The 13,890-nt window shown below is 44.2% G+C and overlaps 1 protein-coding gene across 6 annotated transcripts in view; it reads right to left on the bottom strand.

Moving 5' to 3' along the window:
• Nucleotides 1-13,890, bottom strand: part of ARHGEF11 (Rho guanine nucleotide exchange factor 11) — a 104,396-nt gene that overhangs the window by 88,991 nt on the left and 1,515 nt on the right. The window lies entirely within an intron of this gene.

The following is a 13,890-nucleotide window of genomic DNA, read 5'->3' as shown; positions in this document are numbered from 1 at the left end:
AAGGAGAAACAACCCAAATGCCCATCAACTGAAGAATGGATAAACAGAAGGTGGTATATCCATACAATGGAATATTATTCAACCATAAAAAGGAATGTAGTACGGATACACGCTACAACATGGACGAACCTTGAAGATATGCTAAGTGAAAGAAGCCAGGCACAAAGGCCACATACTGTATGATTTCCTTTATAGGAAATGTCCAGAACAGGCAAATCCATAGAGACAGAAAGTAGATTAATGGTTGCCTGGGGCTGGAGGGAGAGGGCAATAGGGAGTGATTGCCAATGGATATGAGGTTTCTTTTTGAGGTGATGAAAAATTTCTGGAATTAGACAGTGGGGACAGTTGCACATTCCAGGAATATACTAAAAACCACTGAATTGTACACTACAAAGTGGTGACTTTTATAGTATGTGACTTATATCTCAATAAAGCTGTTAATTTAAAAATTGTTTCCATGCATTTAGTAAAACTTTACTGAGCATCCATCCACCACACAGTCCCAGGCGCCATAGTGTACATAGAGAGAAGGTCCCTGAGTAGCTTAAAGGTGCCACTCTGCTTAGTGGCAGAGTGCTGAGGCAGTTCTCAGATTTTATTCTTCCCAACCTCACTGAACTTACCTGGCCCAGAGTGCCACTCTTTCCCTATCATTAACCAACCAGGAGGCAAACAGAGAGAGGGGAGTTATCTTCTTCTTGGATAGTGAATGCAAACCTCAGGTCCTAAGGGGGCCGTGGACAAGGAGATCTTATTGGGAAGACTTGATCCTGATTTACCATCTCTTTTCCTCAAAGGCACTTTTCACTTCCGTCAAGCAAACCTGATATGCGGATCCCTCATGAGACATACACATTTTTACCACTAAGTCTTGCCAGGGGTACAGGAAAATGGAAACAGCACTAGTCTAGGGCTCAGTAGGCACAGATTTTTTTTTTTTTTGATCCCACCTCCACTACTTACTAGTTTACAGACCTTAGGTAAGTCACTAAACTCCCCCAGAGCTTGTTGCCCCACCTATAACACAGGAATGCAAATACTTGACTGGACTACCTCAGTAAGATAATGGACAAATGACACTTCACAAACCACAAGTTGTACTGCAGAAATACAAAGGAGCACCATCATTACTGCGCTCTGATCTTGGGCCTAAAACTTCCATCCTTCTTTCCCCATCAACCATGTCCTCCCCCCTATTTTAAAAACTGACTTCTCCTCTTGACCCTAATCTTCCTTTAATCTTGTCACACATCTCCCCTCCTACCTCTCCCACAGCAGTTATGAACCCAAGGTTTTACTAAATTCATTTTATGCTTTGGATCACAAGTAAAAATAATAAGTTATATACTTGCTGTCTGTCTTCTTCCAATAGAATGTAAGTTCTAGTGTATCCCCAAGGCCTAGAACACTGGCTAACATTTAATATATATTTAATAAATATGTTAAACGAACAAAAAATTCCCATACCCCAGACCAACAAATGGGAAGCAGGATCTTAACAAGGGAGTGGTCTCTCCCCGACACCTGCCTGGTCCTTTCTCAACATGCCAGGCCACGAACTCAGGACGAGTGAAAGGCTGAGCTAAGCAGGAGAGCTACAGCCTTAGGCTAAGCCCAGCTAAGAGAACTAGGATTTCTTGGTTTCTGATTGCTTAATCAAATGATCCTAAGGCCTGAAGTGGAGTTTAGGAAATCCTCTGGCACAGGAACTGCCAGGCTTTGACTTGCACCTACCATTATCCACTGACCCACACCTACACCTCAGGATCCTAGGGCCACTGGTCTGGAGAACCTAGGGGGTTTTCTAGAAATTATGAGAAGCGACCCACTGATTTAGGAGGGAAAAAAGAAAAGCAGGAGAAGAGTGAGAGACTAAAGGTCAGAGGAATCCTGGAAACCCCAGATGTGCCGTCCCTGAACCCAATTTCAAGCGAAGTGACAGAGGCCCTGGAACAGCAACCCCCAAACAGCACGGAATCCCCATTCCTAGACATTGAGCAGAGAAGCCATCGGTGTGGTGCAGGCCCCCACAGGGCAGAATGATCACTCCGGAAGTATGTTCTAGACATGTCAGCACTCTGAGTGCAGGAGCCACATTTTAAGAGCTCTACCAACATTCTAAGAGGAATCAATGAGATGCCAAGGGTCCTTCCCACTGGAAAATTCAGAATCTGGGATTAGTTTGGGGAAGCATGTTAAGAAATTTATTTGCTCACTTAATCCAAAACTGAATTATTGAAATTATATATATTTGATTTTGGAATTTACTATAAGATTTGATATTTTTGTACGATTACTTTCTGACCTTTTTTTTGGCTTTAGTTCACTTCAAAATTACAAAATCTCCTCTAAACCCACTATCCCTAAAGATCTCTGGCAGACAGGATTTATTTGCACCTATGCCAGAGGTAGACAGAAAAGGGCTAACAAGGTTTCATAGATGAGGGGCCAGAAATTCTGCTTTAGTTAGCTTACCTGGTTCAATTCAGTGTATTTAACCAATATTTACGGAATGTCTACTGTGTGGCAGGCACTAGGTTAGGTGTCAATGTTATAGTGACCAGCCTTTGCCCCCAAGGTGTTCACAATCTGCTGAAAATTCACAAGAGACTGGAAGCACTGATACAAAAGCTTTGGAATAGACAGTTAACAACAAAAGTTCTGTTATAAGAACATAAGAAGAGCTAATTAAGAGCACAGATGTCATAAGGCAGTGGATCTCCATGTATGGACGGCTAAAGTCAGCACCACTTGGAAAGTTGTTAAAAATGCAAATTCTCAGGGCCCAACCCCAATCCAAACTTACTGAGTCAGAAATTCTGGGGGTGAGGCCCAGCAATTTGTATTTTAATAAGCTCTCCAGCTGATTCTTCTTTTTTGTGTGTGTGTGAGGAAGATCAGCGCTGAGCTAACAGCCATGCCAATCCTCCTCTTTTTGCTGAGGAAGACCGGCTCTGAGCTAACATCTATTGCCAATCCTCCTCCTTTTTTCCCCCAAAGCCCCAGTACATAGTTGTATGTTATAGGTGCACATCCTTCTAGTTGCTGTATGTGGGACGCTGCCACAGCACGGCCTGACATGTGGTGCGTAGTTGCGCGCCTGGGATCCGAACCCAGGCCGCCAGTAGCGGAGTGCATGCACTTAACCACTACTGCACGGGGCCGGCCCCAACTCCAGCTGATTCTGATGTATGTTAAAGATTATAACAACCTAAGGCAACCTAGTCCTACCTTGAAAAAATAAATTCAAAGTCCTATTGACAGGGACCAAGAGCTACATTTCTTCTTCTCTCCTTTCTGACCAAACTTCATACAAGAATCGACTAGACTGTCTATCACCATTTCCTCACCTCCTCTTCTCTCTTCAACCCACTGCAAACCAGCTCCTTCACACCCCCAACCCCCACCCCAGTGCCCAGAGGCCGTGAAAATCCTCCTAGTTACTAAATCCATACATTTCTCTATGCTTTCTGTCCTTGACCTCTTGGGAGCATCTAACACTGCTGACCAGCCCTCCCTTCATTTCTAGGCTCCTTCTGTTTCCCCGTCAATCCCTACCAGTCCTTTCTGTGGGATCCTCTTTCTTTGCCTCACCTTCAAATGTAGTGCCCCTCAGGGCTCTGTCCAAGGCCTTCTTCTCACTCTACACCCTGTCCCTGGACAGTCTCATGCTTCCAGCCGTCTATCTAGATGCTGATGACCCACAAATGTGATTCTCTATCCCAGAACACCCTGCCCACTTTCAGACCTATATATCCAGATGCCAGCTGAACATCTTCCCTTGGATCTTCCGCAGGTATTCAAACTCAACATGTTCAAAAGGCGTGCTGACTATTCCCTCCTTCACTCAATCATGCTCTTCCTCTAGAGTTCCCTTCTTCATGAATGTACCACCCAGTAGCCTAAGTCAAGAATAAGGGCGGGCCGGCCCCGTGGCTTAGTGGTTGAGTGAGCGCGCTCCGCTGCTGGCGACCCGGGTTCGGATCCTGGGCTCGCACCGACGCGCTGCTTCTCCGGCCATGCTGAGGCCGCGTCCCACATGCAGCAACTAGAAGGATGTGCAGCTATGACATACAACTATCTACTGGGGCTTTGGGGGGAAAAAATAAATAAATAAAATCTTTAAAAATAAAAAAAATAAAAAAATAAAAAAAAAAGAATAAGGGTGTCATCCTTGCCCCACAATCTCCTTCACGCCCCCCCTCCCCACATAACCAACTACTTAATCTTTAATCCTTCATTCTTCACCATCTCCAATGTTGCTTCCCCAGTAGAGGCCTCCTGCCCAGATTACTGCAGTGGTCTCCTAATTTGTTTTTCCTCTCTCTACTCTTTCATTCTTTCAACCTATATGTCCACACTGCAGCCAAAGTGATCTAGTTTTTCTAAAAGCATAGCTGATCATGTCACTCTCTACTTAAAGTCTTGCAATGGTCCTCCACTCCCCTCAGGATAAAGTCCAAAACCCTTAACATAGAGGATTACATGGTCCTCAGGCCCCAGCTCCTACCTATTCTCCAATTTCATTTAATTAATTGTTCTATGGTCTTGCTATAGCTCATAGCACCACACCATGTCCTTTCTTGCCTTCAGTCTTCTGTACATGCCGCTCGCTCTGCCTGGACTTTCCCTCTCTCAAGCTGGCTCTCATTTTTAGATCTTAATTTAAAGGTCCCTTCCTTCCTCTAGGACCCTCCTTTAGAGTCCCTCCCATGTGCTTCAACTGCTATCACAGAAGAGAGTTCAGGGTGCAATCATACAATCCCTGCTTACTTCAGTCTCCCTCACAAACCACAGGCTCCCTGAGGGCAGAGTATGCAACTGATTCTCCTTGCCTATAGAATCCCAGTGCCCCTCAGGGCACTGGCCAGTGAAGATTTGTTCAACGGACCAGCCTTCTTATTCGAGGATAGCATGAATATTCCTAAACCTCAGACCCTGTTCCTGTGAAGACACTAAAACTCCAGTGGTTTTGTGCCCCCATCCCCAGGGCTCTGAGGAGAAAGGGTCTACGGTTCTAGCCTTATACAAGGTCCCATTCACAAAGCTATTTACTACACTCTCTCCAGCCACCTCCCCCCAGAACAACAGTGGCCTTTCTCTGCAGCAGCAGTCTCTTGGAGGGAAGCTTCTGAGGGCTGTGCTCTGGGAAACGAATGGGGCCAGCCAGGGCAGGCAGGACAATAGCAGGGTGGACCCTATGCCCGTCAGACCCCTGCAGGGAACGGCAGTCTGGAAACCAGACCGCCAATGGGGAAATCCCCCGAGCTCTGAGAAGCTGAAGGCGAGCCACCCCAACAAGGCTGCTCTGTCCCTAGAAGAAATACTGAGCACCCAAGACCTAGCACCCAGTAAGAACAAGGGGAATTCTTGGTCTCAGTTCCTGGCAGCAATGTTTAGAGTTGCTTTCTTGAAATCCCTTGGCTAGGCATGGAGGGAACTGGAAATGTCAAGAATGAACTATAGTGCAAGTTAAGAAACAGCAGGTAGAAATATACCTTGTATAAAGAGAACTAAACTGGGCACTAGACGACAATCCAGAAAAATGAAGAGACATCACTTTTGAACCCTGACAGGATACGACACAATAACCAACATAAACCGTGCAAAGAATGGAATAGCACCAACATTTATCTATAACAGTCTACCATGTGCTAGGCATTCTGCTAGAACTTCTACATTAATCATTTTATACAACAAATAAAAGATGATAGAGTCAAACTGCTATATGTATGTGCAAAAGGAATGTTGAATATAAATGTGTACAGTCTGATGGTATTACCCAGAAAAGGTCTCCTTGAAGGAAATGAGACTATCGGAGTTGGGGAGAGAAAGAGAACACCCATATAAGGGTGTGGAAAGAGTGACATGGGCCCAGGAAACAGGCTCGTCCATCTGAAGCAGGGTGGCAGGGTCCAGTAATTAGACTTAAAATTAGTGAGATTTGGGCTGAATTGAAGGAAGGAGTCATGAAGCCCAAGCTGGGAAGTTTGGGCTGGAAAGGAAAGATGCTGTGGGTTTCCAGCAAAGAAGGATCTGCCTTAGGATGAGATCTTACACACCTGATTTTTAACTACTGTCCTGTGTTTGTTCAATATGTTCCCAGCACCAGGAATGTCAGTCCTTAGTTTAGAATCAGCATAGCCCTGAGCATGCAAGCTCAGGTCTTCTAGGAGCAGCTGAGGAGAGTTCAGGCCACTCTGGGGCCCTTGCCAAACCAAATGCCTTAACAACACTCACCATATGTCTGGCACTATAGAATTCATGAAATGCTTTTACACAAATCATCCTGATCACATAGCTGGTTAAGTGGCTGAGCTGGGGCTCACACAAAGATCTTCTCACTTAAAGTCCTATACCCTCTATAATTACGCTACCAGGATGGTTTCTGCATAGATATCCTGTTAGCCCTGGAGTCTGGTCAGCTATGTGGAAGTGGGGTATGATTAATCAGTCAGGATCCATCAAATATATGCTAATCTCCTCAAATCATGACCCAGTTTCCTAAGGGATCTCCCAGAACTCACTCCCCTTCTCTCTCTCCCTTTAAAGACTGCACTGAAGAACTCTAAAACTATTTGGTAGAAATGGCCTAACCTAAGTACCTTAGCAAGATAAGTATCATTCGATATGTTGTATTCAGTTAATTGCTGGGTACCAGTGGGAGACAGAATGACTTTTAATGATGGCCCTATTCTCTCTAGCAATAGCACCACCCTCCTCCTAGTCAACTAGTCTCAAAAACATGGGAACCAAATTTGATTCAGCCTTAATATATCTTGCTGATTTTCCTCCCAAAATGTCTTTCAAATCCTGCCCCTCTTCTTTGTCCCCACAATATCTTTGCCAAGATTGCTGCAAAAACTCCTTGCTGGCCCTTCTGACCCCTAGCTCTCTTCCCATCTACATATTAATATCAGAATTCTCTCTTTAAACACTATTTTAATCACCATATAACACATAATCCTCACTGGCTCCCTTTTCCCTACACATCAAGTCTGAATACCTTTATCTCCCCACCCTACCCACCTTGACAACCTAATTTCTCTCCGCTCTGCAAAGACCAACAACCTTACCATCCCGAGACCACCTCATGCTTGGTTCTACCCCATAAACATAACCTTTGTTTATGTTGTTTTCCTTGTCTGAAATGGCCTCCTCTCTTTATTCCACCTAAATACTTTCTAACTACGCCTCCCTTGGCTATTCTCATTACCACCAACTTTCTACTCTTCTCTAAATGTACCTTTTTGCTATACATCAAGATTCAGCAATTATGTACTATCCTTTTATTGTTTTGTATTGTTTCATTAATAACATTTCCCAACAAGAATGTAAGCTCCACATTCCTGTATATTATCTACCAGAACACCAAGAACTAAGCTGAGCATGGAGCGATTTGATAAATATTTGCTGTCTAACCAATTGATTGCTAGTACCACCGGCCATAGGTCATCACTTGGAAGGTTGCTAGATTGGTTCCGTTCCCTGTGATTTGAGGCCAGGCCACGACTGGTGACTATAGATCCATCACACCATTCTATAGTAGCTTCATATACTGGAGGAGAAAGTGCTGGAAATCAAGACTCTGAAATCACTTGAACTTTTCAAAGCCCCTTTCTCACACATTCATGTCTTAGCTTGCTGTTCTTTAGAACGAGGAGGAAAATCTTGAAGAAGTCAATAAAGATGCTAGAGGGACACTAGTGACTTTAGGGCCCACACTGAAATCACAATTAAAAAACAATAAAATAGACTTAAATTGTAGCAAAGGAAAGTTTGGTATCCAAAAGAATTTATAACTATCAAACTCATGGAACCACCTTCCACAAGGATCACTGAAAATGGGAGAGACTCTCACTTATCTTAACTAGCTCAAGAGACACCCTAGTTGGAGTCAAGAGGAAAGGCAAGGTGATCTCTTAAGACTTAGGAATTCTGGGCCGGCCCCGTGGCTTAGTGGTTAAGTGCGCGCGCTCCACTGCTGGCGGCCCGGGTTCTGATCCCGGGCGCGCACCGACGCACCGCTTCTCCGGCCATGCTGAGGCCTTGTCCCACATACGGCAACTAGAAGGATGTGCAACTATGACATACAACTATCTACTGGGGCTTTGGGGGGGAAAATGGAGGAGGATTGGCAATAGATGTTAGCTCAGAGCGGGTCTTCCTCAGCAAAAAGAGGAGGATTATGCATGGATGTTAGCTCAGGGCTGATCTTCCTCAGGGAAAAAAAAAAAAAGACTTAGGAATTCTGTGATTTTTCCCTCAAATCCATCCAATTGTTTTAGTACCACAAATCTGCACGTTCTTGCGGATCTTAAAACATCTTCCAAATCCTACTCCAATTCTCTTAGGGGCCACAGATTCCTCAGTCCCTCCCCACATTTCCACATCAGTATGCTTCCCCTTTCCTCTCCCGTTTCACCAGACGCTCTGTTTCCTGGTCTTTTCAAACTTTCGTTTTCACTGGCTTTCAGGAAGGCCAGATAAAGATTCCTGAAAAAAAAGTCCTGGCTCACTGAAAGAAAGGACACAAGGCATTACGTTTTCAGAAGTTCAAAGGACATAATAGCTAGGAAGAATCAAATCTTAGAGGTTGGCTAGCCTAATTCACTCCTCTATTAATTCAGATGCTGGTGTTCTTCCCTGAGAACTCCAAACCTCCTTTCACAGGAGATCAAACATGACTTTTAATAAAGGAATGATTACTTTTTTTTTTGAAACCAGAATCGGCAACTTCTTTAGTCCTACTTTTTTAGTCCATGGGGCAAAGGAGTGATCTTGGATGCTACTAGGTCTATGCTTGGGTCTTCTCCCAATAAAGTGACTAAGAAAAGAAGGAAGAACACACAGTCCACAGGGGAAAAGGGTTTCCAAGCCACATGATAAATCTTGGAATTAAGTTTTAAAAATAACCAATAAAATGGATTTTTAAAGGCAGTGACACTATAAAGATGTGAAGTAGATTCAGTCAATATAGATTAAAATAATTCCTCTTATATTTTATGGAACTTCACAGTTAACAAAGCCCTTTCACATACATCAGAGTCCCAGAACTTTAGAGCAGTAAGGGACATCATCCAAAACTTCCCAAACTCTATTCCATGGAGGTTATGAGATTCCAAAACTCCTTTGTCTTTATATTAATTTGGGGATTCGCTATGTACCCTTCAAAGAATCTTTTTTATTTTTGATGAACTCATACCGTCACTTTTCATATTTTTTGTCTATTCTCCTAAAGGGGAAGACAGGAACTCTGTCTGACAGCACTTTGAGTATTAAAAAAAGCTGAATAAATGTGTTCATCAAAGGATATGTGTTTGAGTACCTAAAGTTAAGCTTAGCCTGTTCCTACTCAGAACTGTGATTAATCGCCAAATGTTTCATCTGCAAATCCACTGCCATCTCTCATCTCACCCCAGATAGGACAAGGGTACATTCTGGAGAAGATTCAGCATTTCAGGGGACTTAGTGTTTAACAGCTTGGATCCATCACTGTTCTGGGAGGTCAACCTTCTAAACTAGGTAGAAACTCAGCTGAATGGGAATTTCTTAGTCCCAGGGCTCAATAAGAACTGGAAGCCGAGGTGGGAAGAGTCCCAGGAGCCACCCTCCTACTCCTTCTCAGATAAGCCCAGTCTCCTCTGCTACCAGCGTCTCTTTTCCACAAACCTTCCCCTCAGCCTGAAGGCTCTTTCCCAGGACAGGCCTACCTACCATGCCCCTCCCTCCTCTGCCTCCTCCTCCACACATCTCATGCCAAATTTTGCCTCTTCTAGAAAAAAACGCTACAGACTGGGGAAAGGTTACATTCAATCTCAGATCCCTGATAAGGAACAGTTGCTAGGTCTGGATTTATTCTGAAAAGTCATATGCTTAAGTTAAGCTTTAAACTTAACTTCCAAATTATGACTTAACTAGGAAAGTCATATACTTCTAAAACAAGGAATGGCCAGAGATCAAAAACAAATCCTTTCTATCCCCATCTAAGGGAGCCAAGGTAGCTGAAGCCACTCCCATTCATCAAGATTCCTGGGAGGGAGATTCAATAACCCCCTCTTCTCATATTCTTCTAGTATCATCATTCAACGCTGACCATTGGAAAAGTAGTCCTTCTTTCTAACCTCATGCACTTCTGAAACAAAAAAGCCTGTTCACTCTGGTTAAATTCTTCAAAACAATGGAAAGATCTTTCAATCACTCTTAATTTGTTTTGGTCTCGTTCAGCAAGTAGTGCATGAAGCTAAATCAAATACATGAGTTTACCATCTAAAACTTACATAGAGTTTTACAGTTTAGAAACCAATTTGAAATATATTATCTTAAATGATTTGCTCCTTTCAACAGCCCCGTTAGAGAGATTCAATAAATGTTATAATCCTCAAATGACATGCCACGTGAAAATATTTGTGAACTGGAAAATATGTCACATAAATGAGCTATTGCTTTATATATGAGGAAACCAGAGGAGGCATGTGACTTGCCCAAGGTCACATAGTTAAGGGGAATGCCAGGGCTCAAACCAAGAACTTTTGCATTAAATCTAGTACTTCTCTGTTTTGATCCTCACATGAGCGCACTCTGCACAGAGAAAAGCTGTTTTATGGATACAAACTCTTAACTCATCTGGCCATCTCAAAAACATTTGTCATGGAGAACTAGGCAAATGGATATAGACGGCTTAGCAAAACTCATTACCATTCCTGTAAAAGTAATTCTGTATCATTATCTCTGCTTGCCATATCAAACACATTTTTAGAAACTCTTGAGCAGAAGATATATTAATAGGCAATAAGTTGTCCATGGACAAAAACTGAAAGGGACACGAACAGCTACACTTTAGCCCATCTTTCAGTAACAGATGATTAACACCAAAAGATAAACGATTAGTCACAAATACTTGATGTTTCTATGAACCCAGGAGTCACTCCCCAAGACGGGGGTAAAGACTCTGCCGAATAAATATTCCAAAGCCTTCTTTTTTTTTTTTTTTTTTAAGGAAGATCAGCCCTGAGCTAACATCTGCCAATCCTCCTCTTTTTTTGCTGAGGAAGACTGGCCCTGGGCTAACATCCATGCCCATCTTCCTCCACTTTATATGGGACGCCGCCACAGCATGGCTTGACAAGCGGTGCGTCGGTGCGCGCCCGGGATCAGAACCGGCGAACCCCGGGCCGCCGCAGCAGAGCGCGTGCACTTAACCGTCTGCTTGCACCACCGGGCCAGCCCCCAAAGCCTTCTTTACTTGGAGCCACAATCTCTCTCCACAGACACGGTCCTCCATAACATTGCTTATCTCCTAGAAAATACACATCACCTAGGAAGCCTCTCTTAATTGACCTTACTCTGACTGCATTTGAAATTAACACATGAACGTTGAAACTATCTGAAATGGAAGAATTTATACTTGCTGACACGTTCATTTATTTGTCAAGTATCTATGGAGCACTTACCCCACAAAAGGCACTCAGTTTGGCAAGCAGGATATACCAGAGCAAACCACAGTCCCTGCCTTTATGGAGCTCACAGTCTAGCGTTGCTTTCATGTGGTCTTCAGGAGTCTTATACCTTTCCTAGTTCCCCAGTTAGATTGTCTGCTCCTTGTGAGCAAGAACTGCATACGTGAATTTTCTAAAACACTCTTACAGCACCTTACACTTGGCTCTCTACACGGCAAATGGATAAACTAAACGAGAATCCTTGACTCCATAAACTGGAGCGTTCCACTCAGTCTCTCCAATATGGTGTAAGATTGTGAATTATTTAAAATCCATAGGGTCTTGAACCTGAGATGTCAAAAGGTCCAACAGAATGAGCCTACAGCTAAAGGGGTAAGATTCAATGCAACTGGAGACACCTCGAAGGGGACCCGAGCCCCAGAACCGCTCCTCTAATGGGGAAGAGAACAGGGGTAGGGATAGAGGTGAGGATTGTTCTCATCCTACAGAGCTGCATTATCCTACAGGAAAAAATTATGCTTTAACTATAGAATTTACATGTGCAAGCCCAAAAACTGTTAAAAAGAAAAGTGCAAGGGATTGCTGAAGAGCATCTTACCCTACTGCCAGAAAGAGAGAAACGGTGTCCCCCACATTCCACAGGACCAGTATAAAAACCTAGTTAGGGTGGGGCAACAAAAAGAGCCACAGATCCAGAATCAGAAGACCTGTGTTTGAGTCCAGATTCTGCCATTAGTCAGACAAGATGGCACTGGGCAAGCCAGGTATCCTCTCTGAGCCTCAATTACCCTTTGTATAAAATGGCAATAATAACCTCTGATTTGTCTGCCTCACAGATATATTGTGAGGCTCAAATGAGATATGCTCCTATGAAAGCACTTAGGAAATCGTACCATGCTATACAAATTCTGAGAAGACGGTGAGGATATACAAACTCCCAGAGGAGCATCCTGCGTCAGCACAGGAACTCTCATTGCCTCCTTCTTGCACCCCCCAACACCTGGGTTTCCATCTTCTCACATTCCTGAATCCAGAGAAATAGTTCACCATTCAGATCTCAAAAAGCCATGTGCATTAATTCCCAAACTCCAAGACGATGAAAAGAAGAACAGCCGTGTAACCATTTCAATCCCTTGCCTTGACATGCCCCCAGTCTGCCTTCACAAGAGTCAAACTACAGAGAAGCCAACAAAAAGGGGAAGAGACGGAGGTTAGAACCAGCCACATATACTTTCTGCCCTTTGTGGCTGTCTGTCTTCTCCTCTCCACTACCAAGTCAGGTCCCCGTCTGGGTACTGCTGAACTAATCCAAACAGGACTCTGAGGCAATACAGAGATTAGTGTTTGGGAGAGAGAGATTATATGCATTTTAGGCCACATTCCACAGCCAAAAAGAAATTATTATTAGCATGGATAAGCAAAGGTTAACTGGACATGAAGAAAGAATATTTGCTCCCTTGCAAATATTCTTCCCTCTCTCTCCAATAATATTTTTTCCAGGCCCAGTCCTTTCACTTGCTGGTTCAGTCTTCCATCCACCCATCTATCCAGTTCCGATGTGTGCAGCACCCACGGAACAACTGTCTCTCAAGATTCTCAAGGAGAAAGGGTTGAGGAGGGGGAAGGGAGGGAGGGAACAAGCAGACACCTTACGAAGTTGTAAACTGTAGTGTCACCAGTGATGGGGAGGCTGGGCAGACTCTTGTGGGGGAAGGGCATCCTGTGCTCAGACTCTAAGGGCCAGTGCCTCTGCCCATCAGGCCGAGGAGCACAAAACAACTCCTTCCGGCTCTAGGCAGAGGGAAGGCCCATTCTGCCGAGTCAAGCTTATGAAAAATGGCTTGGAAGATTAAACCGAGAGCATCAGCTGGTTGGCAGGTCTCAATTTAAACTCTAAGCTTGGAGAGGAAGAAATTCTAATGTGACCTACGCATCTTGAGGCCATTATCAGCCACTGGTAAAAATCCAGACCCGTATGGGCGCAAAGGGTGTTTCTGTCCCATCATTCAGGCCAAGAACATCCTTCTCATTCTAGAAATGGGATCCACCCCATCACCAAGCCCCACCATTCCATAACAACCAGCCCAGTGGAGGCCCATGCCCCTGCCAAGGCCCTTCCCCCTGCAGCTCCAACACCTAAAGCCAGTCCCAATCCGCCCTTGGGGCTCACGTGACCAGGCTTGCGCCCGCCTCCCACCCCCTAGGCTGGCAAGTTAGGGACTCAAATTCAGCTTCTAGCCTGGCAAAAGTCAAAGGCAGCTGGAAGCATTTCCCCATCTTTCCCCACTCCTGGCTTCACTCTCTATTGCTTGTATTTAAAAAAACACTGAATCAGGAGAGATGTTTTGACCACGGACACACACAGTAGGAACATAAACACACATGCCCAGGCAGTCCCTAGAGACCAATGCTCCTACCCCACCAATTC

Source organism: Ceratotherium simum, chromosome 2, assembly GCF_057802395.1.
Source record: "Ceratotherium simum simum isolate JZ-2026a chromosome 2, ASM5780239v1, whole genome shotgun sequence".
Taxonomy (NCBI): Eukaryota; Metazoa; Chordata; class Mammalia; order Perissodactyla; family Rhinocerotidae; genus Ceratotherium; species Ceratotherium simum.
This window is presented reverse-complemented; position numbering and strand designations above follow the sequence as displayed.